The following is a 24,523-nucleotide window of genomic DNA, read 5'->3' on the forward strand; positions in this document are numbered from 1 at the left end:
ACATATGGGTCATGGTAACACCCATGGAAGCCATATGTGTCATGGTTTTGATGGTAAAACCCATGGATGACAAATGGGTCATAGTAACACCCATGGATGCAATATAGATCATTATTGTGACGGTAAGACCCATGGATGACATATGGGTCATGGTAACATCCATGGACGCCATATGGGTCATGGTAACACCTATGGATGCCATATGTGTCATGGTTGTGATAGTAACACCCATGGATGACATATGGGTCATGGTAACACCCATATATGCCATATATGTCATGGTTGTGACGGTAACACCAATGGATGACATATGTGTCATGGTAAAACCTATGGATGCCATATAGGTCATGGTAACGCCCATGGTTACTATATGGGTCATGGTAACACCCATGGATACTATATGTGTCATGGTTGTGATGGTAACACCCATGGATGACATATGGGTCATGGTAACATGCATGGATGCCATATGGGTCATGGTTGTGATGGTAACACCGATGGATGGCATATGGTTCATGGTAACACCCATGGATACTATATGGGTCATGGTTGTGATGGTAACACCCATGGATACCATATGGTTCATGGTTGTGATGGTAACACCCATGGATGACATATGCATCATGGAAACACCCATGGATGCCATATGGGTCATTGTTGAGATGGTAACACCCATGGATGACATATGGATCATGGTAAAACCCATGGATGCCATATGGGTCATGGTAGTGATGGTAACACCCATGGATGCCATATGGGTAATGGTTATTATGATAACACCCATGGATGACATATGAGTCCTGGTAACACCCATGAATGTCATATGGGTCATGGTTGTGATAGTAATACCCATGGATGACATATGGGTCATGGTAACACCGATGGGTGTTATATAGGTCATGGTTGTGTTGGTAACACCTATGGATGACATATGGGTCATGGTAACTTCCATGGATGCCATATGTGTCATGGTTGTGATGGTAACACCCATGGATGACATATATGTCATGGTTGTGATGGTAACACCCATGGATGGCATATGTGTCATGGTTGTGATTGTAACACCTATCTATGACATATGGTTGATGGTAACACCCATGGATGACATATGGGTCATGGTAACACCGGTGTATGCCGTATGCGTCATGGTTGTGATGGTAACTCCGATGGATGACATAATTGTCATGATAACACCCATGGATCCATATGTGTCATGGTTGTGATGGTAACACCTATGGATGACATATGGGTCTTGGTAACACCCATAAGTCGTCATGAATGACAAAAGATTACTATTCCTTACTTGGTCAAGCTTATATATATATATATATATATATATATATATATATACATACATACATATAATAATGTTTATATTATGTTAGTAAAATTAAATGTTTGTGTTATAATTATCTATTATGATATATATGTTATTTTAGCATATGTTAATCTAATGACACTGGTGAATCCTACTACCTCCAATCTTTTTATTTAACTTAGTCTTTTTCATTTGAAAAGTCTAAGTTCCAATTTGACCCATAAATGGTTATAATGTTTCAATAATGTGTTTTGACACAACTACCCTTTGTAATCACGTGTGGAATGATTTCAAGGGCACTTTGGTATTTTTGCGCTCTATATCGTTTAGATGCCATGATGTTTCTGATGTCATGCCGGCGTTTCAGTTCTTCAACCATTCAAAACGTCTCAAATCTTCCCGACGATAAAACTACAAACGAACACTTAAACCCCCAAATCGTCGAAGGGTAAGTGTTCTTAAAATAGATTTTCTCCGATAATAGTGACTCCGGTATATAGTCCTCGCGACCACAACATCATAAAGTAAGTTTTTTTTTCTTACCAGGTTACACCGTTTTTTACAATTACGCCTATTTTTTTTATAAAAAATTGAAATCAACTACTCCGGTGTGTCTTTTGTAAGTAACATTTCGAATACAAGAATTTTCCATTTGTTAGATGATCTTCCAATAGAGATTTTCAGTCGGATTATTGTAATAGCAGGGTTAGAATCTGCGAAAGACAGCATCTCTAGAAGACTTTGGTAATTCTCAATATAGATCAACTAATGAATGTATATTTGATGAAATACAACTTGATTTATTAGTTATTTCCAGTGTATATAAAATTTTGAAGTTCAAAGAAGATGTATGCAGTGGGGGTGATCCTCAAGTGTTCAGAACAACATCCCTACACATGATTGAAGTAATGGGTCCCAAACATCCAAATGTTGATTTATTTATACGTACATGTGCATTTCATAATAACATAGAAGCCATGTTTAGACAAGGAATGGTATGTGTAATTTTAGTAATTATATTTAATTTATTCCATTTATTAATTTTTAGCGTCGTTGATGTTAATGATATTGTTGTTCTATTAACAGGTCGAGTGTTTTTCTAATGGAAATTTTGAAGTTGGAGTACCTTTGTTGAAAGAGGCAGCTGTCACACCCCGAAAACCGGAGGCGGAAACATTTCCGGGGTTGACTCCACGTTGAGTATCAAATCCAATGTACATAGTAAGTAAAGTGAAACAAACATTACATTACATATTAAAAGTTTTACAATTTGTTTCAAAAGACACAGTTTATACAGTTGTGATACATAATATAGATATAAACAAAATGAACGAGCCTTGCACGCACACGATCCTGAACCAAGAAAATTTTCGGGTACCTGTACTATCGATGACCTGAGAACACAAGCAGTTTGAAAATCAGCATAACGCTGGTGAGTTCATAAGTAGTTTTGTAAAAAGAATGTTTATGTTTCCTTTATGATTCTAAAAATGTAACACACGCCAAGAAAATCCCATATTTTCTTAAAGTTGGTTGTTGTTTCATAAAAGTAAGGTATGGTTTAGTTATCCAATTCATTGTTTTATGTCTTTAATGTATCAGTGTATTCCCAGGAAAGTCCCATACTTTCCTGAAGGGTGGTTATTGTAAAAGATGTAATGTTATTCAGTTGGTTACTCTTTTTTGATTATGTGAATGTTACCCAGGAATGCCCCATGCTTTCCTGTATGTTGGTTTTCAATGTAAAAGATGTATTTTGTTAGAACTGGTTATGTACAAGACTTCCCAGGAAGGTCCCATACCGTCCTGAATGTTGGTTATCATTTTTAAAAGATGTAAAAGATGTAAAAATGTAAACTGAATCCTAGTTATCTGTAAAATGTAGTGTGTGGTTCATTATTACTATAAGTAAATCTCTGTTATCCTAGTTGCGAGTTCCATAACCATACTAAAGACTGAACCTGTGGCAATAAGTAGTCCACAGCCTTGTGGCAATAAGTAGTCCACAATCCTTATGACTTTCGTCACCCTTGAACCATTTTGGTTCGGCTGTAGCTAGCAGCCAGGTGTGGGGTAGTCAGCCCCGTATAGATCTATACACTCAAGTCACGCTCTCTAAATTCCAGAGATTCTGGTTACGGGTGTAGTCCTCCACTCGCGTATCTCTGTGGAGTGTTTGCCGAGGACGTGTTTCCAATCATACGGAATAACAAATTTACTAGTAATAATAGGATAATCCTCCATTCACGTATTTCTGTGGAATGTTACCGAGGACAAGACAGTGTACGAAATATATTATTCATGTGTTATAAGTCATGCTTTTAACTGATAAAATGTGGAAACCATTTGTGAAATATATAAAACATAACAGTTTATAAAACTCATTTCACAAATAAATGTTTAAGTAATCTGTGTATTCAACTCGTTATCAGTTGTGTAATCAATATTAAAAGCATATGAAATGTGAAGTACACACATGAAAATAAGTTTTGAGTACAAGAAAACCCTTGTACTTTGCTTGTGTTCCCCCCCTGAAAACAGTGAAAAACAGTGAAAAAGGGTAGGGGTATGAACTCACCGGACTCGGGAATGTGTCGGTTTTGGATACTAGACGTTGATTCGGGGATTGTTTACTTGCGATGACCCTATGTAAAATGAAATAATGTCCATATATATACTATTAGGGATACATTCACTAATCATATGGAACATTACACTCCAACGAGGTTAAACACCTCAAAATGAGCGTTTGGAGTGACCCGGGTGACATCTTCGGACGTGTAAAGGCACTAGGGACTTGGGACTTGAGTTTACTCTCCATAAGTAAAAATTTAAATGAGTTTACAACCACAAAACACACCCACACATGAGTTTACGGCCGTAAACTCATGTTGGTGTGATTTTGATGGTTTAAGGGCTTAAATGGACATGGGGATTGCTAGAATGGATTATCTAAAATGCCTTGGAACACTTGGAATGAAATTTTAACATTTAATTGGGAGTTTACAGCCACCCCATAAGAGTTTACGGCCGTAAACTCACATATGGCCAAGGAAAAATTGATTTGAGCTTTATAGGACAATCACATGTGATTCTAACTAATTTTCTAAGCATTGATATGAATTTAGGTTACCATTTAACACACTTATTGGAGTTTACGGCCTAGAGGTATGTTCTAAGGCCGTAAACTCTCCTTTACCCATGAAAAAGATAGTTTTTGATGCTTAAAACAATCACATGTGATTCTAGAAATTTATACAAGCCAATTGAGTGTATTTGATGCATCATTAACATGGTTTTAGGAGTTTACGGAACTATAAACACTAAAGGGCCTAAGTGCTCTGAAATAAAAGTATCTCCAGACTACAAGTATTTTCAAAGATATACAAGTATACCGAACCGTCGAGATTCGTATCTATAAGTAGAAAAAAATATAAGTAAATGGGTGTTGTGTATTGCAGTTAAACCTGGGCAGTTATGTAGTCGTGTCTAGGGTCAATATAGCCTGGCCAACTATATTCATTCGAGACACGGCCAACATGTGCTTGGGAGTGATTGTGGTATGCGACATGCCTAAAACTTACCCTAATACCACAAACATCGAGCCAGTATTGTAACAAACCATGAAATACTATAGGAGTATTTCTCGAACAATCGTACATGTATAGACCCCCGATCATTCCATTAGCAATAGTATACTTGCTTCAGTAACTCTTTCCTGCTTTACCGCTTAATTGGAATAAATACCTGTCATATCTCTCGATTTTGTAACAACGCAAATTTTCAAACAAATTTTTAATTTTAAAAAAATTAAAGTACTTTCATTCAAAACAAGGCGTAAATAATTTAAGTGTCATGTCAAATACAAATTGTCTAAATCCCAAGATCATAAAAACATCCTTCAGTGTGTACAGATCACGTCGGCGCCTTCCCACGGTCCTCGCTAGTACCTGAAACACATACATAACAACTGTAAGCATAAATGCTTAGTGAGTTCCCCAATATACAACTTACGCACATACGCCTTTCCAGGCCCTGACCTTCCGGTCCATGTGTCTCAGGGGACTTCCGTCCCTGCTGGGTAAACCTTCCGGCCCTACCCACGCCGACCTTCCGGTCCATCACACGACATATTTCCTTCCGGCCCATAACATATTGCCTTCCGGCCCATAATATAATCGCCTTACGGCCCATGGCATACATAGCACATATAACAAATAACTTACCACATATAGCATACATATCACATATCATATCTGACCTTCCGGTCACACGGTCAACCCTTCCGGGTACAGTATAATGAGAAGACTCACCTCGTAAATGTCGAAAGCTAACAAATCCCGAAGTCACTCGTACTCGATCCGCCGAGCTACAACCTCCCTATAACATCATATATCTCTTATTAACACTTTTATCTTCCAAGTTAACTGGCCCTAAGAAGTCACACATATAGGTCAACTCTGGTCAACGGTCAGCGGTCAACTTGACCGGACTCGGCGAGTGCCATGGTGACTCGGCGAGTCTAGACGTCCTCCAATTCTCTAAGATTCCCCTTCTACTCGTCGAGTATCCTCCTTGACCCGACGAGTTACTCCTGGAAGAATCGCGGGGCCACCCCGACTTAACTCGCCGAGTCTGAAGAACAACTCGACGAGTTCCAGTTAATCTTCAAGCTACTCGCCGAGTCTGTTCATCGGACTCGGCGAGTCCATGCCATGCAACCGCTCAAACTGCTTTCTAAAGTCAGAACTGCTCCGACCATTCATAGGTCTGGCCTTCCTAGACTGATCCATCACGTAAGGTCCTCATTTCGGTGCTCATGATACACCCCAAGACTTATAATTTACATATTGACCTAAGGCATAAGGATTCCAATCCAAAACCTTCATCAATTCCCGAAATGCACAGGCATGGGACATTCTGGACCTCCAAAGGTCCCAATACAGGGTTACAATCGTTTGGGGGACTAGGATAACATTCAATCTAGTCACAAAAGGGTTCCATAAACCCTAATTCCATAAACACATCAACATAGCAGAGTATACTCGAATTCTTACCTGGATGATGTACTCTCTGTGTCCCCAATCCTCAGAACGTGACTCCCTTGCTGTTCCTTTAGCCAAGCCCTTCTCTTCCTTGCACAACAACTCCTTCAAAATCACCAATGGCCTTTAACCTTGCTCCAGATACACACAATCGATTTAGGGTTCCTCTCAGAAGGCTAAAATGAACAATGACGGCCAATAAGTCCCTTTTATACGTCCCAAACCTGAACGGTTAGGGTTTTCGCTAAACAGCGCAGACTCGCCGAGTCCATATCTGGACTCGTCGAGTCTAGTCGCGAACCCTCGACCAGGTCTGCGATCCTACTCGGCGAGTCTAGGCTCCAACTCGCCGAGTCCCCTCTTAAAACACCACAAAAACATAATTTTAACCATACCTGAGATTCCGGGCTGTTACAATTCTCCCCCACTAGGATTAGACTTCGCCCTCGAAGTCTCACTCTGAAAATAGTTCCGGATGCTGCTCCCGCATCTCACGTTCCGGCTCCCAAGTCATTTCCGATCCTTTCCGGTGTTGCCACTGAACCAACACCAGAGGTACCTCCTTGTTCCTCAGAACCTTGATCTTCCGATCCCTGATGGCCACTGGTCTCTCAGCATAATTCAGGCTCGCATCCAGATGAATATCCTCTAATGGAACCACTGCCGACTCGTCGGCTATGCACTTCCTCAATTGCGACACATGAAAAGTGTCGTGGATTTGCCCCAACTCCGCTGGCAACTCCAAACGATAGGCTACCCGGCCTATCCTTGCAATCACACGAAATGGCCCAATATACCGGGGCCCCAACTTGCCCCTCTTCCTGAATCGAATCACCCCTTTCCAAGGAGAGACCTTCAGGAGAACGAAGTCGCCGACTTGAAACTCAAGCTCGGATTGGCGCCTGTCTGCATAACTCTTCTGTCGGCTCTGGGCGGTCAATAACCTCTGTCTAACTTGCTGAATCTGCTCTGTCGTCTGGAGCACAATCTCTGTGCTGCCCATCACTCTCTGTCCCACTTCTCCCCAGCAAATGGGGGTCCGACACCTCCTACCATACAACAGCTCAAAAGGTGGCATACCAATGCTCGAATGATGGCTGTTGTTGTAGGAAAACTCTGCCAAGGGTAAATACGCATCCCAGCTACCCCCGAAGTCTAATACACACGCTCGAAGCATGTCCTCCAGCGTCTGAATCGTCCGCTCGCTCTGACCGTCTGTCTGGGGATGGTATGCGGTACTAAAATGCAATTTAGTACCCAGCTCCTCATGGAATTTCTTCCAGAACCTGGAAGTGAAGCGCACATCACGGTCTGAAACAATCGAGATCGGCACCCCATGCCGAGATACCACTTCTCTCACATATATCTCCGCCAACTTCTCCGCTGAAGAACCCTCACTGATGGCAAGGAAGTGTGCACTCTTTGTCAACCTATCCACAATCACCTAAATGGCATCGACTCCTCTGACAGTCCTCGGTAATTTGGTGATGAAATCCATAGTGATCTGTTCCCACTTCCACTCGGGAACCTCCAATGGCTGCAACTTACCATGCGGTCTCTGGTGCTCGGCCTTAACCCTACGGCAGGTCAAACACCTTTCAACGAACCATGCGACGTCCCTCTTCATACAGGGCCACCAATACTCTTTCCTCAAATCCAAATACATCTTCGTAGCACCGGGATGGATCGAGAATTTCGATCTATGAGCCTCTTCCATCAAAGTAATACGTGTACCGCCCACGAACGGTACCCAAATCCGGCCCTGAAACGTCAGAAGCCCTCGTCCATCCTTAACGAACTCTGAAATTAACCCAACGACCCGCTCTTTCTTCTGCATCTCTGGTCTCACAGCCTCGGCCTGTGCCCCACGAATAGCATCCAATACTGGAGTCATCACAGTCAGTCTCAAACATACATCTCGCAATGGAGTGCTCTCTGCCCTGCGGCTCAATGCATCGGCTACCACATTAGCCTTGCCTGGGTGGTACAGGATCTCACAATCATAATCCTTGACCACATCCAACCACCTCCTCTGACGCATATTTTGGTTGGGCTGATCCATCAAGTACTTCAAGCTCTTATGGTCCGTGTATATCGTACATCGAACCCCATACAGGTAGTGACGCCAAATCTTGAGAGCGAACACTACTGCCCCCAACTCTAAATCATGCGTGGGATATCTCGCCTCATGAGGCTTCAGCTGCCTCGATGCATAAGCTATCACATGACCCCTCTGCATCAACACTGCACCCAGTCCCGAAATCGATGCGTCGCAATATACTACAAAATCTTCCATCCTTTCCGGGAGAGCTAATACCGGGGCTTCGCACAACCTTTGGCGAAGTGTCTCAAAGGAGGTCTGCTGCTCGGGTCCCCATGAGAATGCAACACCCTTCCGGGTCAATCTGGTGAGCGGCACTGCGATCTTGGAGAAATCCTTAATAAATCTCCGATAGTACCCTGCCAACCCAAGGAAACTCCTGATCTCAGAGGGTGACTTCGGCACCTCCCAACTCATCACAGCCTCAACCTTGGCCGGATCGACCAATATCCCTTCCTGATTAACAACATGTCCTAGAAATTGGACCTCCCGCAACCAGAAGTCACATTTGGAGAACTTTGCATAAAGCTTCTCCGACCTCAATACCTCAAGGACCTCCCTCAAATGCTCCTCATGCTGCTCTCTAGATCTCGAATACACTAGAATGTCGACGATAAATACAATCACTGACCGATCCAACATCGGCCTGCAAACCCTGTTCATGAGATCCATGAACACAGCCGGGGCATTGGTGAGCCCGAAAGGCATCACCACAAACTCATAATGCCCATATCGCGTCCTAAACGCTGTCTTCTGGACGTCCTCATCCCGCACTCTCACCTGATGGTACCCTGACCTCAGATCGATCTTGGAAAACCAAGATGCTCCCTGCAGCTGATCGAATAAATCATCGATCCTCGGTAACGGGTAACGGTTCTTGACCGTCAACTTGTTCAACTCCCGGTAATCAATGCACATCCGGTGTGAACCATCCTTCTTCTTGACGAACAGAATAGGTGCTCCCCACGGCGAGCTGCTCGGCCGAATGAATCCCTTCCCCAGCAACTCCTGGAGCTGCGAGGACAACTCTTGCATCTCAGGAGGTGCAAGATGATAAGGCACCTTAGCAATAGGCGCGGCCCCCTGAACCAGGTCGATACCAAACTCTACTTTCCTCACAGGAGGTACTCCCGGCAGCTCCTCGGGGAAAACATCTGGAAACTCACGCACCACTGGGACCTCCTCAACTGACCTCGGTCTCTCGGAAACCTCCCGCGTATCCATCACATAAGCATAACGTCTCGACATTAAAATAATTACATGAATTACAGCATACCTGCCACAACATCGGGCGCAGCGCGGACCTCCTCCGCAGTCAGCTGAAAGGCTCTTCCCCGAGCCCTCGGGGCCTCGGCCTTCACCGGTCGAGTCGCAGTAGCTCTGGCAGCAGGTGCAGATCCCTGAAGAAGCTGAGGGCACTCGGCCTTCCGATGGCCTGTCTGGTTGCAATGAAAGCAAACCGTAAACCCCTTGGGGCACTCCCTAGCAATGTGCCCCTCCTTGCCACACTTGTAGCAAGCACCAGATCGACATGCCCCATCATGACCCTTGCCGCACTTTCCGCAAGTGTGGCCCTTCGAACCTCCTGTCCTCGAATCGGCGGACTTTATCCGCTTGGCTGCCGGCTGGGACTGAGTCGGTCGCCGGTCCACCCACTGAGACTCGGCCTCCTCCCTGGCCTGGGTCTCCAACTCGATCTCACGCTTCCTGGCATTCGCCTGAAGCTCAGCAAAAGTATGGTAGGTGGAGTTTGACACAAACTCCCGGATATCCCTCCTCAACACACCCAAGTACCGGCTCATCCGAGCCTGATCAGTGGACACCAGCTCGGGGCAGAACATCGCCCTCTCATGAAACTTCCGCGTGATCACCGCAACAGAATCAGTACCCTGCTTAAGGGTTAAGAACTCCTGAACCAATCGTTCCCTCTTCACCGGGGGAACGTACTCGTCCCTAAACATAGCAGTAAAGCCCTCCCATGTCACTGCTGTAATCTCTGCCAAAGTGAAGTTTGCCGTCACGAACTTCCACCAATCCTTCGCTCCCAGACGGAGCTGGTTCAAAGCGAACCGTACCCTCAGGTGCTCCGGGCATGAACAAGTGTAGAAGCACCCCTCTATATCCGCGATCCACCTCATCGCAGCAATCGGATCCTGCGTCCCATCGAACTCAGGTGGCTTTGTGTTGCTGAACTCCCGGAACAGCAACGAGTCACCCCCCTGTGGCCTGGCAGCGGCCACAGCTGCGGTAGCTGCAGCGGCTGCAGCTTCAGTCAATGCGGCGTACCGCTCCTCAAACGTCTCCATCAGGGTGGTCTTAATAGACCCAAACATCTCCGGGATCTCAGCCCGGATCGCCGCAGCTACCTCCTCGTGAATCATCTGACGAATCTCCTCGTCACTCACACCGCTCGAACTCGCTCCGTGGCGTGGTCTAACCATGATGTCTCTGAAATACAACATAGAACTATCAGAGACTCCATCGAGTATAATCGCACTCGATAACGCAGCCCTACTCAGTCTCTGATATTCAGGGATTCTTACTTGGGTCAACCACTGATCTGGTGTCTTCGGTAGTACGGGCCCAATACTACCGACCACACCGCATCAGCATTCATCCCAAGTCTTCCTCCCCAAACCCCGGATAGTGAGTACTCTACTTCTGTTATGCGCTATCTACTCGTACACTAGCAAAGCATCTCATATCGGCAAACTTCCCTAGACTAAGGTATCACAATTCAGGCCACTCTAGTCCTATCATGAATACCTAGTCTTCTAGCATGCATAACAATTCATATCATATAATATTGTAAGGTATTTTGGGGATCGTTACCGTTCGGGCGCTGACTGATCGTACACACTGCTTCTTTCTTGTTTACCACAAAATCATTCATAAAAGTTCATGCCTATATTTGTAAAAGTTTTCCTCAAATCCTCGGTTTGAGTTCAGTTACGCCCGAAGGTGCACCCGAATCCCTCAAACCAAGGCTCTGATACCAATTGTAACAACGCAAATTTTCAAACAAATTTTTCATTTAAAAAAAATTAAAGTACTTTCATTCAAAACAAGGCATAAATAATTTAAGTGTCATGTCAAATACAAACTGTCTAAATCCCAAGATCATAAAAACATCCTTCAGTGTGTACAGATCATACCGGCGCCTTCCCACGGTCCTCGCTAGTACCTGAAACACATACATAACAACTGTAAGCATAAATGCTTAGTGAGTTCCCCAATATACAACTTACACACATACGCCTTTCTAGGCCCTGACCTTCCGGTCCATGTGTCTCAGGGGACTTCCGTCCCTGCTGGGTAAACCTTCCGGCCTTACCCACGCCGACCTTCCGGTCCATCACACGACATATTGCCTTCCGGCCCATAACATATTGCCTTCCGGCCCATAATATAATCGCCTTCCGGCCCATGGCATACATAGCACATATAACAAATAACTTACCACATATAGCATACATATCACATATCATATCTGACCTTCCGGTCACACGGTCAATCCTTTCGGGTACAATATAGTGAGAAGACTCACCTCGTAAATGTCGAAAGCTAACAAATCCCAAAGTCACTCGTACTCGATCCGCCGAGCTACAACCTCCCTATAACATCATATATCTCTTATTAACACTTTTATCTTCTAAGTTAACTGGCCCTAAGAAGTCACACATATAGGTCAACTCTGGTCAAAGGTCAACGGTCAACTTGACCGGACTCGGCGAGTGCCATGGCGACTCGGCGAGTCTAGACGTTCTCCAATTCTCTAAGATCCCCCTTCTACTCGTCGAGTATCCTCCTTGACCCGACGAGTTACTCCTGGAAGAATCGCGGGGCCACCCCGACTCAACTCGCCGAGTCTGAAGAACAACTCGACGAGTTCCAGTTAATCTTCAAGCTACTCGCCGAGTCTGTTCATTGGACTCGGCGAGTCCATGCCATGCAACCGCTCAAACTGCTTTCTAAAGTTAGAACTGCTCCGACCATTCATAGGTCTGGCCTTCCTAGACTGATCCATCACGTAAGGTCCTCATTTCGGTGCTCATGATACACCCCAAGACTTATAATTTACATATTGACCTAAGGCATAAGGATTCCAATCCAAAACTTTCATCAATTCCCGAAATGCACAGGCATGGACATTCTGGACCTCCAAAGGTCCCAATACAGGGTTACAATCGTTTGGGGGACTAGGATAACATTCAATCTTGTCACAAAAGGGTTCCATAAACCCTAATTCCATAAACACATCAACATAGCAGAGTATACTCGAATTCTTACCTGGATGATGTACTCTCTGTGTCCCCAATCCTCAGAACGTGACTCCCTTGCTGTTCCTTTAGCCAAGCCCTTCTCTTCCTTGCACAACAACTCCTTCAAAATCACCAATGGCCTTTAACCTTGCTCCAGATACACACAATCGATTTAGGGTTCCTCTCAGAAGGCTAAAATGAACAATGATGGCCAATAAGTCCCTTTTATACGTCCCAAACCTGAACGGTTAGGGTTTTCGCTAAACAGCGCAGACTCGCCGAGTCCATATCTGGACTCGTCGAATCCAGTCGCGAACCCTCGACCAGGTCTGCGATCCTACTCGGCGAGTCTAGGCTCCAACTCGCCGAGTCCCCTCTTAAAACACCCCGAAAACATAATTTTAACCATACCTGAGATTCCGGGCTGTTACAGATTTAGAGGACTTATCATCCTCTCTCTCTTTATTGATCTTATTAGATCAAGATGCCTCCCAGGAAGAGACCCAGCTCCAACAATCCTCCGCCACCTCCTCCTGAAATCGATCCCGTGTTATTTCAAACAGCTGTTACCGCCGCGGTGGCAGCTGCCATGTCTCAGCTAAATACCGGTGGTTCAGGAGGTAGTAATCAAAGTCAAGATGGTAATCAGGAACGCCGTAAGGAGGGTTCCTATAAGGACTTCATGAATGCGAAGCCTTCTTTCTTCAATGGCACTGGTGGTGTCATTTCCTTATCCCGATGGTTCGAGAGAATTGAATCCATCTTCAAAATTTGTGCCTGTGATGAGTCCGATAAGGTCAAGTTCGCAACTTGTACATTCCTTGATAAAGCATTGACTTGGTGGAATGGCCGAGTCAAATCCTTAACTCTCCCAGTAGCCAATGCCATGGGCTGGGAGACTATGAAAGAACTCCTCCTTGCTGAATATTGTCCCAGAGGCGAAATGCAGAAGCTAGAGCACGAGCTCTGGAACCTGAAGATGAAAGGTTCCGACATTGCTGCCTACACTTCCCGATTTGATGATCTTGCCCTTCTCTGCCCTGGACTAGTCACCCCTGAAAGCAAAAAGATCGAGAGGTTTATTTGGGGGTTAACCAATCCGACCAAAGGTCATGTCTTAGCTGCTCGCCCAGATACTTATGATAGTGCTAAGACTTTAGCCCAAGCTATAATTCACCACAGTGATGATGTTGAGGAAGCCACCACTGCTACCCCTGAGTCGACCAAAAGCAGTGGTGAGAAAAGAAAATTCTGGAAGAAAAAGAAGGGTCAATCTTCCCAAGGCTCCTCCAAAAGACAACAAACAGTAGCAGTTCATGCTGCTATTACCCCCGTAGCTGCTGCTTCTGTTGTGGGATCCACAGCACCAACTCCTACCAATCGATATGTTGGTAACCTCCCTCTTTTTGAAAAATGCAAGTATCACCACAACCCTGGTCCCTGTCGAGAACTATCCTGTACCAATTATGGTAAGAAGGGGCACACTGTTCGATACTGCAAAGCTTCGACTCAATCAACAAATCAATCTTCTGGAACAGGCGTTGGTCAAGCCTGTTATAACTGTGGTGAGACCGGGCACTTTAAAAGGAACTGCCCCAAGAAGACTACTGCTGGCAACACCGGAAGGGTCATTGCTATGGGACGGGAAGAAGCAGTCGCCGATCCCAATGTTGTCTCGGGTACGTTTCTTCTCGACAACTCGTATGCTAATATTCTTTTCGATTCGGGTGCTGAAAGAAGTTTTATTAGTCATGCATTCAAACATAACCTAAAACATAATTCCCAACCCCTAACCGAAATATTTACCGTCGAAATGGCAAACGGAGAGAAAGAAAGTGCGAGTGAGGTATTCGTAGATTGCACTCTTACCTTAAACAACCATTCATTCCCTATCGATCTTATGCCCGTATCAATAAAGAGCTTTAATGTCATTATTGGCATGGATTGGTTGAGTCCCAATCATGCAGATATCCTTTGCTTCGAAAAAGCCATCCGTCTTAACCTTCCTTCAGGTCAAACTCTAGTAATCTATGGCGATAAACTCGGTTCCAACCTTCGTATCATTTCCTACATCAAAGCTCAGAAACTCCTGCGAAAGGAGTATATTGCATTCTTAGCCCATGTAATCAATGAGAAACAAGAAGTTAAAGACCTCGCGAGCATCCCCGAGGTCTGTAATTTTCCTGATGTGTTTCCCGAAGAGCTTCCAGGAATTCCTCCCGAACGTCAGGTCGAGTTCCGTATTGACCTAATTCCTGGGGCTACTCCTGTAGCGAAGTCTCCGTATCGCTTAGCTCCAGCAGAAATGCAGGAGCTATCCAGTCAACTTAACAAGCTGCTTAGCAAAGGATTCATTAGACCGAGTTCCTCACCCTGGGGAGCCCCAGTTTTGTTTGTCAAGAAAAAGGATGGATCCTTTCGTATGTGTATTGATTATCGCGAGCTAAACAAGTTGACTGTCAAAAACCGATATCCTCTTCCTTGAATAGATGACCTTTTCGATCAACTCTAGGGAGCCAGTTACTTCTCTAAGATATACCTTCGATCAGGGTACCATCAGTTGCGAGTTCATGAAAGTGATGTGCCCAAAACAGCTTTCAGGACTCGATATGGACACTACGAGTTCGTAGTGATGCCCTTTGGTTTAACCAACGCACCGGCAGTGTTCATGGATCTGATGAACCGGGTGTGTCGTCCTTATTTGGATAAGTTTGTCATAGTATTCATCGATGACATACTCGTCTATTCCCGAAGTGAAGAAGACCACAAACAACATTTGAGGCTAGTGTTGGAGGCCCTGCAATCCGAGAGGTTATACGCGAAATTTTCAAAATGTGAGTTCTGGATACGGAAGGTAACTTTCCTTGGTCACGTAGTAAGTGAGGAGGGTATTCATGTCGATCCCTCCAAGATTAAAGTAATAAAGAATTGGTCAGCACCGAAGACACCCACAGAAATCCGACAATTCTTGGGTCTCACTGGCTATTATCGAAGGTTCATCCAAAACTTTTCTAGAATCGCCAAACCTTTAACCACTCTAACATAGAAAGGTGTACCCTTTTGTTGGGGTGATAAACAAGAAACCGCATTTCAGACGTTGAAGAAAGCTTTATGCAGCGCACCTGTCCTGTCCCTACCCGAAGGGACAGAGGACTTTGTGGTCTACTGCGATGCGTCTACTCAAGGTTTAGGCTGTGTGCTTATGCAGAGAGGAAAAGTAATTGCTTATGCTTCTAGGCAGTTGAAAGCCCACAAGGTCAACTATACCACACACGACTTGGAGCTAGGAGCCGTAGTTTTTGCATTGAAGATTTGGAGGCATTACCTTTACGGAACCAAGTGCACGATCTTCACCGACCATAAGAGCCTACAACATATCTTCGACCAAAAAGACTTGAATATGAGACAAAGGCGATGGGTAGAATTACTCAATGATTATGAGTGTGAAATCCGTTACCATCCCGGCAAGGCCAATGTGGTAGCAGATGCCCTTAGCCGAAAGGAGAGTACCAGCAACAAGGTGAGGAGCCAGTCGATAATCATCCATTCCAACCTACCCATGCAAATCCGAGAAGCTCAGTTAGAAGCCCTGAAACCCGAGAACATGACAACTGAAGCTTTGAGATGGATGGAAAAGAAACTTGAGATCAGAAGTGACGGAGTCCATTGTTTTATGGATCGAAGCTGGATTCCCAAGTCCGGAGGATTTAGAGAATTAGTCATGGAGGAAGCACATAGAACCAGATACTCTGTTCACCCGGGCTCTGACAAGATGTACTTAGATCTCAAGAAACAATATTGGTGGCCAAATATGAAGGCTGAGATAGCTTCATTTGTGGGCAAGTGTCTGACTTGCGCCAAAGTAAAAGTTGAACATCAGAAACCCTCGGGTCTACTCCAACAACCTGAGATACCTGAATGGAAATAGGAGATGATCACCATGGATTTCATCACCAAACTACCCAAGTTCTCGAGTGGGTATGATACCATTTGGGTGATTGTCGATCGTTTGACAAAATCAGCTCACTTCGTTCCAATCAAAGAATCATACAAGATGGAAAGACTCGCACGGATATATATATTCAAGAGGTAGTCCGACTACACGGTGTACCTGCATCCATTATCTCTGATCGAGATAGCAGGTTTACTTCCTGATTTTGGCAATCTCTCCAGAAAGCCCTTGGAACCCAAATAGACATGAGCACAGCATACCATCCTCAGACCGACGGTCAAAGCGAGAGAACAATCCAAACCCTGGAGGACATGCTTAGGGCATGTGTCATTGACTTTGGAAAGTCGTGGGACGCACATCTACCTTTGATCGAATTCTCGTACAACAACAGTTACCACATCAGCATTAGGGCTGCCCCATTCGAAGCCCTATACGGTCGCAAGTGCAGATCCCCTCTGTGCTGAGCAGAGGTAGGAGATACACAGTTAGCCAAGAGTCGAGTCCCCGACAGCGCACTTACTGGTCCTGAGATCATCCGTGAAACCACTGAGAAAATTATCCAAATCCGTGAACGACTAAAGGCCTCGCGCGATCGTCAGAAGAGTTATGCTGATAATCGTCGGAAACCACTAGAATTCCAGGTTGGGGACCGTGTTCTGTTGAAAGTCTCGCCCTGGAAAGGCACTGTACGTTTCAGTAAACGTGGGAAACTTAATCCGAGGTACATTGGACCTTTTGAAATCATCGCCAGAGTTGGTCCTGTAGCCTATAAGCTTCATTTACCTCACGAACTTAGTAACATCCATCCCGTCTTTCATGTTTCAAACCTCAAGAAGTGCCAATCCGATGAAACTCTAGTGATTCCATTAGACGAGATTGAGATCGATGAAAACCTTAACTTTGTGGAGGAACCAATCGAAATCATGGATCGAGAAGTCAAACGTACGAAACAGAGTCGCATCCCGTTGGTGAAGGTTCGCTGGAATGCCAAGCGGGGACCGGAGTTCACTTGGGAGCGAGAAGACTCGATGAAACAAAAATATCCGCAACTCTTTCTAGGTCCATGATTTGTATTTTCTCTTATCTCTTGTCTTGAATTTCGGGACGAAATTCCCTCTAACGGGGGGATAATGTAACAATCCGATCAATCAGACGTCATTTTCAATTTCGTTTCCAATTTCGCCATTTTTAAGTCATTAATTTATATTGACCTAAAATGACTTAATGGGTGTCTTAATACGTTTAGAAATCATTTTAACACCCCACTTTAGTGATCGGAATAATTATAGAATCGGCCATATCGAGTCACGACAATTTAGTCGGGTATGACCAAAAGCCTCACTTAACGTTATCGGGTAGAATTCCATCGTGTCCAATTCCCGAACACTATATAAAGTGTTTTATTGAAGCCTTAAAACACTTTATATAGTGTTCGGGAATTGGACACGACGAAATTCTACCCGATACTGACGTTAAGTGAGGCTTTTGGTCATACCCGACTAAATTGTCGTGACTCGATATGGCCGATTCTATAATTATTCCGATCACTAAAGTGGGGTGTTAAAATGATTTCTAAACATATTAAGACACCCATTAAGTCATTTTAGGTCAATATAAATTAATGACTTAAAAATGGCGAAATTGGAAACGAAATTGAAAATGACGTCTGATTGATCGGATTGGATTACAAGTTGTGGTACAAGAAGTGACATGAAATTTCGGGTTGTTACAGCAGCAAATGGGGATCATTTTTAGGCAGTGTGATAAAGGTATGTATGGTCTATAGGTACATTAAATTTTGTATATAGTTAATTAATGCATGTTTGTAGTTTGGGGTTAGTATTTAGTTGTGTTGTGTTGTATAATATTTACTGTTGTGTTGAAACGACTACATTGGATTAATTGATAGTTATTTTAATGTGTAGGTTTACAACTACTTGATGCGAATTTTGGTTGGGAAGTTCCAGATAATGGGGAGTACACGGGTGTTGTTGATAGCGCCAAATAGTTGTCAATAACTGTCGATGTTGTTCATATACATACAACGAATAACATCACATTCTAATGTGAAGAGCCACATCAGTCTGTTAAAGGGGCATTTGCGGTAGGTCATGAAGATGATGAGGATCCAGAAAGATATTGCATCGTTTGTCATTGGTATGTGGAGTACAGTAGTTTTTGTATGTTTCTTAAAAATATAAATGGTTGCTAATGTTGGACTTTCAATACTAGTATTTATATTGTATTGTATATGTAGTTGCATATAATTTTATTTTGTTTTTTGTTGTTATTTTTTGGTAAAAGCGCATTTTAGTCATTTTTGCTTGCTATGGTGTTTGAGTAGGTTTAAATATTTTTTGGTAATCAAGTATAGTGCATGATAAAGTGTATGTCGTAAACAATTGAAAATAAAATAAATTTAATTTTCAAGTAACATTTGGTTAATGGAATTAAAAATAAGTTGGTAATCAAGTCATTATTAATAAAGATATAGAATATATAATTTAATTATCTCTATATCTATATTTATTATGCATTTTATTTAAATTTTAAATTTCGTGTACTACATGGGGTTTAACCTAGTATTGAATAATATCGACCAAATAATTTGACCTAGTATCCATCCAACACATCGAAATCAAGGGTTGTCGAAGGTTCCCTTAGACACCCTTTCTTTATATATTTTTTATGCAATTCTGAAACTCAATTAAACCATTCTACGAATATTCTAAGCTATTATCAAATTATCAAAGTGATTCAACCATTCAAATTAGAAAACTTTGAAGATTGATTCAACATTCGGTCATTAACTTTCTGAAACGAGTTGTTGTTAAGGTACCTTTACAATATTTATATTCTACATATATATTTACTTCAAATCTCATCTATTTAGTCGAAGCGACATTAATGAACATAATATTGTGTTATTTAAATGTATGCTTTACAGATTTAACACCATGAAAATACAAATAGAAAGTGGATGTATGAAAAAAAAAAAAAGATAATCGTGGTTGTGTATCGCATGTTTTCATTCAAGGAGTGACAAATTCATAGATTTTCCTGCCAGTCAACATAGGTTCATGGACGAAGATATAATCAAATGCCAATGCATCAAATGTCGGAATATAGCATATAGAGACGTTGATACGGTTAAGCATCAATTATACAAGTCAGGTTTTGTTAAGGAATATTGGTTTTGGGATAAACGTGGCGAAACATCCATTGATGATGACAATATGTTTTCAGGGGTGGATGATTCAAACACAAATTTGAATGAAAGTGAATGTACTTATAGAGAAATGGTCATAGATGCAATGGCTCTTGATTTTAATACTAGTACTCCTAAGGAGGAGCCAAATGCTCTAGATAAAAAAAACTCTTTGATATGCTAGAAGCAGCCAATAAAGAATTATGGCCTGGATCTAAAAAAGTCACACAACTATCTGCTGTAGCTAGACTATTGAATATAAAATCAGAGTATTGTAGACCTGAACAAAGTTAAGATGTTATCTACCAATTGATAAATGATGTGCTACTAGAGGAGAATAATATGGTAGGTGGTTTATACGATAGCGAAAAGTTAATACAAGCACTGGGTTTGCCTATGGAGATGAGTGACTACTGCAGGTATGGATGTATGATATATTGGAGGGGAGATAAAGATCTTTATCGATGAAAATTCCGCAATGCAGATAGGTACAAACGGTCAAAAATTTTGACCAGATCTTCTCGCGTATCCTTTAAGAAAAAGCATTACTTTCTTTTGACACGAAGGTTGAGGAGACTATACACTTCACAAGCCATAGCCACAACCATGAGATGACACTCCAAGAATCATGGACATGATGTAGGAGTAATATGTCAACCATCCGATTCAGAAGGTTGGAAGCACTTTGACAAAATTCATCCTTCATTTGCAGCAGAAATACATAATGTTAGATTAGGCCTAAGTACAGATGAGTTTTCACCACATGGAGCATTTGGAAAACAGTATTCATCTTGGCCAATTACTATAACACCTTATAATTTTCCACCTTCTACGTGCATGAAAGAGCCTTACATGTTTTTGAACGCACTTGTGTCAGGACCGTCAAACCCTTAGCATAATATAGATGTATTTTTGCAACCAGTTCTTGCAGAATTTGAGCTGTTTTTGGAAGAAGGCATAGTAACATTTAATGTATCTTTAAAACAAAATTTCCTTTTACGAGAAGCTTTGATGTAGACAATAAGTGATTTTTCAGCATATGAAATGTTGTCTGGATGGTGTACAACAGGTAAGCTAACATGTTCACATTGTGGGAAACATACCCAAGCATTCAGACTAAGGAATGGTAATAAGATGTGTGACAACCCGAAATTTCTATCTTGTAGAACCATTCAATTCAATCAAAGTTAGACTTGTTTCTGCTATCATTTAGCACTGTTTAGAGTCTGTTTGAGTGTTCTAAGCTTAGTTCATTCAAGGATCGGGTGTTAGAAAGTATCTTCTTGAGGCCATTATTCCTTAATCAAGCTTTAAACCCCATCATATGGAGTTTACGGCCACACCACCATGAGTATACATGTGGGTTGTAAACTCATGCTATAAGCATGTGATTTCATCACTTTTCCTCATTTCTCTTCCATTCCAAGTCTAAGAACCCGATTTCTCTCTCAAGTATCATACGATCTTCATCTTGATCTTCCAAAAATGTAAGAATTCTTTCCATTTGATTAGTTGATACAATGCTTTAACTAGTACAACCCTTTGATTTCATCCATGAAATCATCTATTTTGCTTAGATCTTCAAGAAACACCAAGAACACTCACTAGTGTTTTTGGACCTTAAACACCCTTTCAAGCTTCTATATCGTAAGTACCATCTCCTTAACTTGTTGTATACATGAAATACTTGAAGAACACTTAGAAAACATCCATTTGACAAGAACAATGGGCATTTACGGCCAAGATCATCTCCGTTGGCCGTAAACCTTAAAATGGTGCCATATTGTCCTTAAACTCTTCTCGGAGCTATGCTTGTGAACTAGAACACTTCTTGGAAGACCATTAGACCTTAACACACACTTTGGTACAAAATACAATGAGTTTACGACCATAAACTCATAGGGCCGTAAACCCATGGGCCGTGAACTCATGGGAGTCTTACCATTTGGTCCGTAAACTCCAAAGTGAGGCCCTACACCTCTTATATGCAACCCTATGTGGTGTAACACTTCATTACAAGTGTTTCCTAGTCCCTAAGGTTGTTCCATTTCATGATTAGAAATTATAAACACTAATTATATACACATATGTGTCATTATATGCTAAATAGGATCCGTGTGTGCTCAAGCCTTCACTTGACACTTAACATCCTTATCGATCTTACATTCGAGTTACTCACTACAGGTGAGTTCATACCCCCTTAACTTATCTTTTAAATGATTTTATGGGGGGGGGGGATACAAGTAGAAAACCCTATTCGTTGTATAATCAATCACATGTGATTTATAATTGTGATTCAAACAAAGGATTTCATATACTTCAAATTGTGTTTCAAACAAAGGATTTTGTATAATTCAAATTGTGTTTCAAAAAAAGGATTTCTTATACTTTAAACTGTATTATCAAACAAACTGTTTTTAAATCGTTTTATAAACTGACATCAAGTCATTAATATTTATTGTTAAACTCTTCAAATGTATTAACAAACCTTCTTTTAAACTCAAATATTGTCAAAAGCATGCCTATATGTGTATAGTTATATAAGTAATGTTTAAAGGACTTAGGACAAATAACTTGCTTTATTTCCTTTTCCTTATTTGGATGTGGCCTTAGGGTTTCGGTTATTTGTCCGAATGTTGTCTAAATATTAGTTATATGTTACGTATACATATGTAGATATAAAAGTACTATCAATCAGTTCAGTCTCTTTGGTAGCAAAGGTATACAATCACTCATTCAACTACAAAAATCACTAGTAAACTATAATAAGTATAGTTTAGGAGAGCACTATTATTATAACAGAGAATACTAGACAGAGAATACTATAACAGAGAATACTATAACAGAGAATACTATAACAGAGAATACTATAACAGATAATACTAGACAGATAACACTATACAAAGAGTACTATACATAGAATACTATATATTACTATATCAAGTATACTATAACAAGATTCAAGATAACATAATGTGAGATACTACTGCATGACACAACAACCATTTAGTTGTGTCACATTTTGTAACTAGAATATCCTTGACGGAGAGCGTGAGTTTGCGTATAGATCAATACTGGATTGACTGTCATACACCTTGTTGTTCACTATAGTGGGACTTGCAAGTCTACGAGTGCCAAATGTCATTTCTTCCGACGTCTTCCATCGTCGTGTTATAGTCGGTTTAGTATGGTAACAACCTCATCACATTTTACCTTATATAAGCCTTTTTGGTTTAAGGTAGTTATTACTAGAGTGATTACTACATATAATATAGTACTACACACACACAGTTTCCCATTGCATTCAAATTGTGATCTTCTCACATAAAGGGTAATGTAAAACTATATTTTGATAGGTCTCAGATCGACAGGCATCCAACTCCACCTGTAAGGCGTCAATACGAGACCTTTCAAAGTCCTGGTCCTCGGTCAGATGACAAAGATGAATTGTGTTGACTATAGAGTTAGCACAGATCTCCCTGACTTCAGTTTGAGTTGTAGTTACCTCTCTCTGCGAAGCTTCATTTTGATTTACGGCTCTACCATGAGCTAATCCTAACTGTCGGATGTGAACTGTATTGACTCCTGTGTTCGCATCATTCTCCTCGGTTCGTTGGATAGTTTCCCTTCCTTGCTCATCATTGCAAGCAATTCGACGAACCAATATAGGAAAGACTCTTTCTGCTGAGCCTCCCTCGCTCAGATTGTAGAAGCTCCGGTCTCCATGGTACGGAGGGGATTCACCTTTTTCGTTGCTCCACCTATTCAGTTTCACCGCCCACAGAGGTGTTGGGCCCTAAAATCCTGATCGAGGATTGGGATTTTGGATCGGAGTCACTAAGGGTAAGTTATTGGTTTCGGGGTCATAGTCTTTGTGAATTTCTTACTTGAATTCTTCTTCCAGATCATTCTCTATCCCTCCTCTACTGTCTTGGTTCGGGTAGTAGGGATCCCCTGGTAGATGGAATTTGGCCATTTCGTCTGTACGACAATAGGGATATAAGAATTGTCTAGAACTAAGGCACATAAGGTTGAACATCAATGTTAAACTATTGTATGCATAAAATACTCCTATAGTATTCTAAATGTTATGTTTGATTCTAAGGTTTATATGTTTGGTAAGTTTTAGACTTGTTGTCCATTGTAGCTATCCCCTAGCATATGCTGGTCGGCTCTCGGTCAAATATAGTTGATCAAGCTATATTCATCCCAGTCCCGATTAAATATTCCAAGGCATACCTGTATTTCACAAATCATCTATAATACTTCTATATTGTTTTTGTTATGATACTGACCCTGTTATATAATGGATGCACATATACTTTTGTAAAATATTTATTTTAAAAAGTATAACTCTTAGTTAGAGTGTTCTTTGCCCATTTGTGTTTATAGTTGTATATCAAAAATGGTTTTGATATACTTAGTTCACTATAAACAAGGCTTTGATACCAAGCTGTCACACCCCCAAACTTGAACGGCAGAAATGTTGGGGGCCGAGGACGTCATGTACAAAATGAAAACAATTTAATAGTAAAGAAAGTACACACAACCATCATATACATAATTGAAAAGTTTACATAATTTTAGTATTAGATGTTTGCAAAAGTCAATTACAATATGATGTCCAAAAGATTAAA

This window comes from Lactuca serriola, chromosome 3 (genome assembly GCF_051521515.1).
Source record: "Lactuca serriola cultivar US96UC23 chromosome 3, Lser_US96UC23_V15, whole genome shotgun sequence".
Classification (NCBI taxonomy): Eukaryota; Viridiplantae; Streptophyta; class Magnoliopsida; order Asterales; family Asteraceae; genus Lactuca; species Lactuca serriola.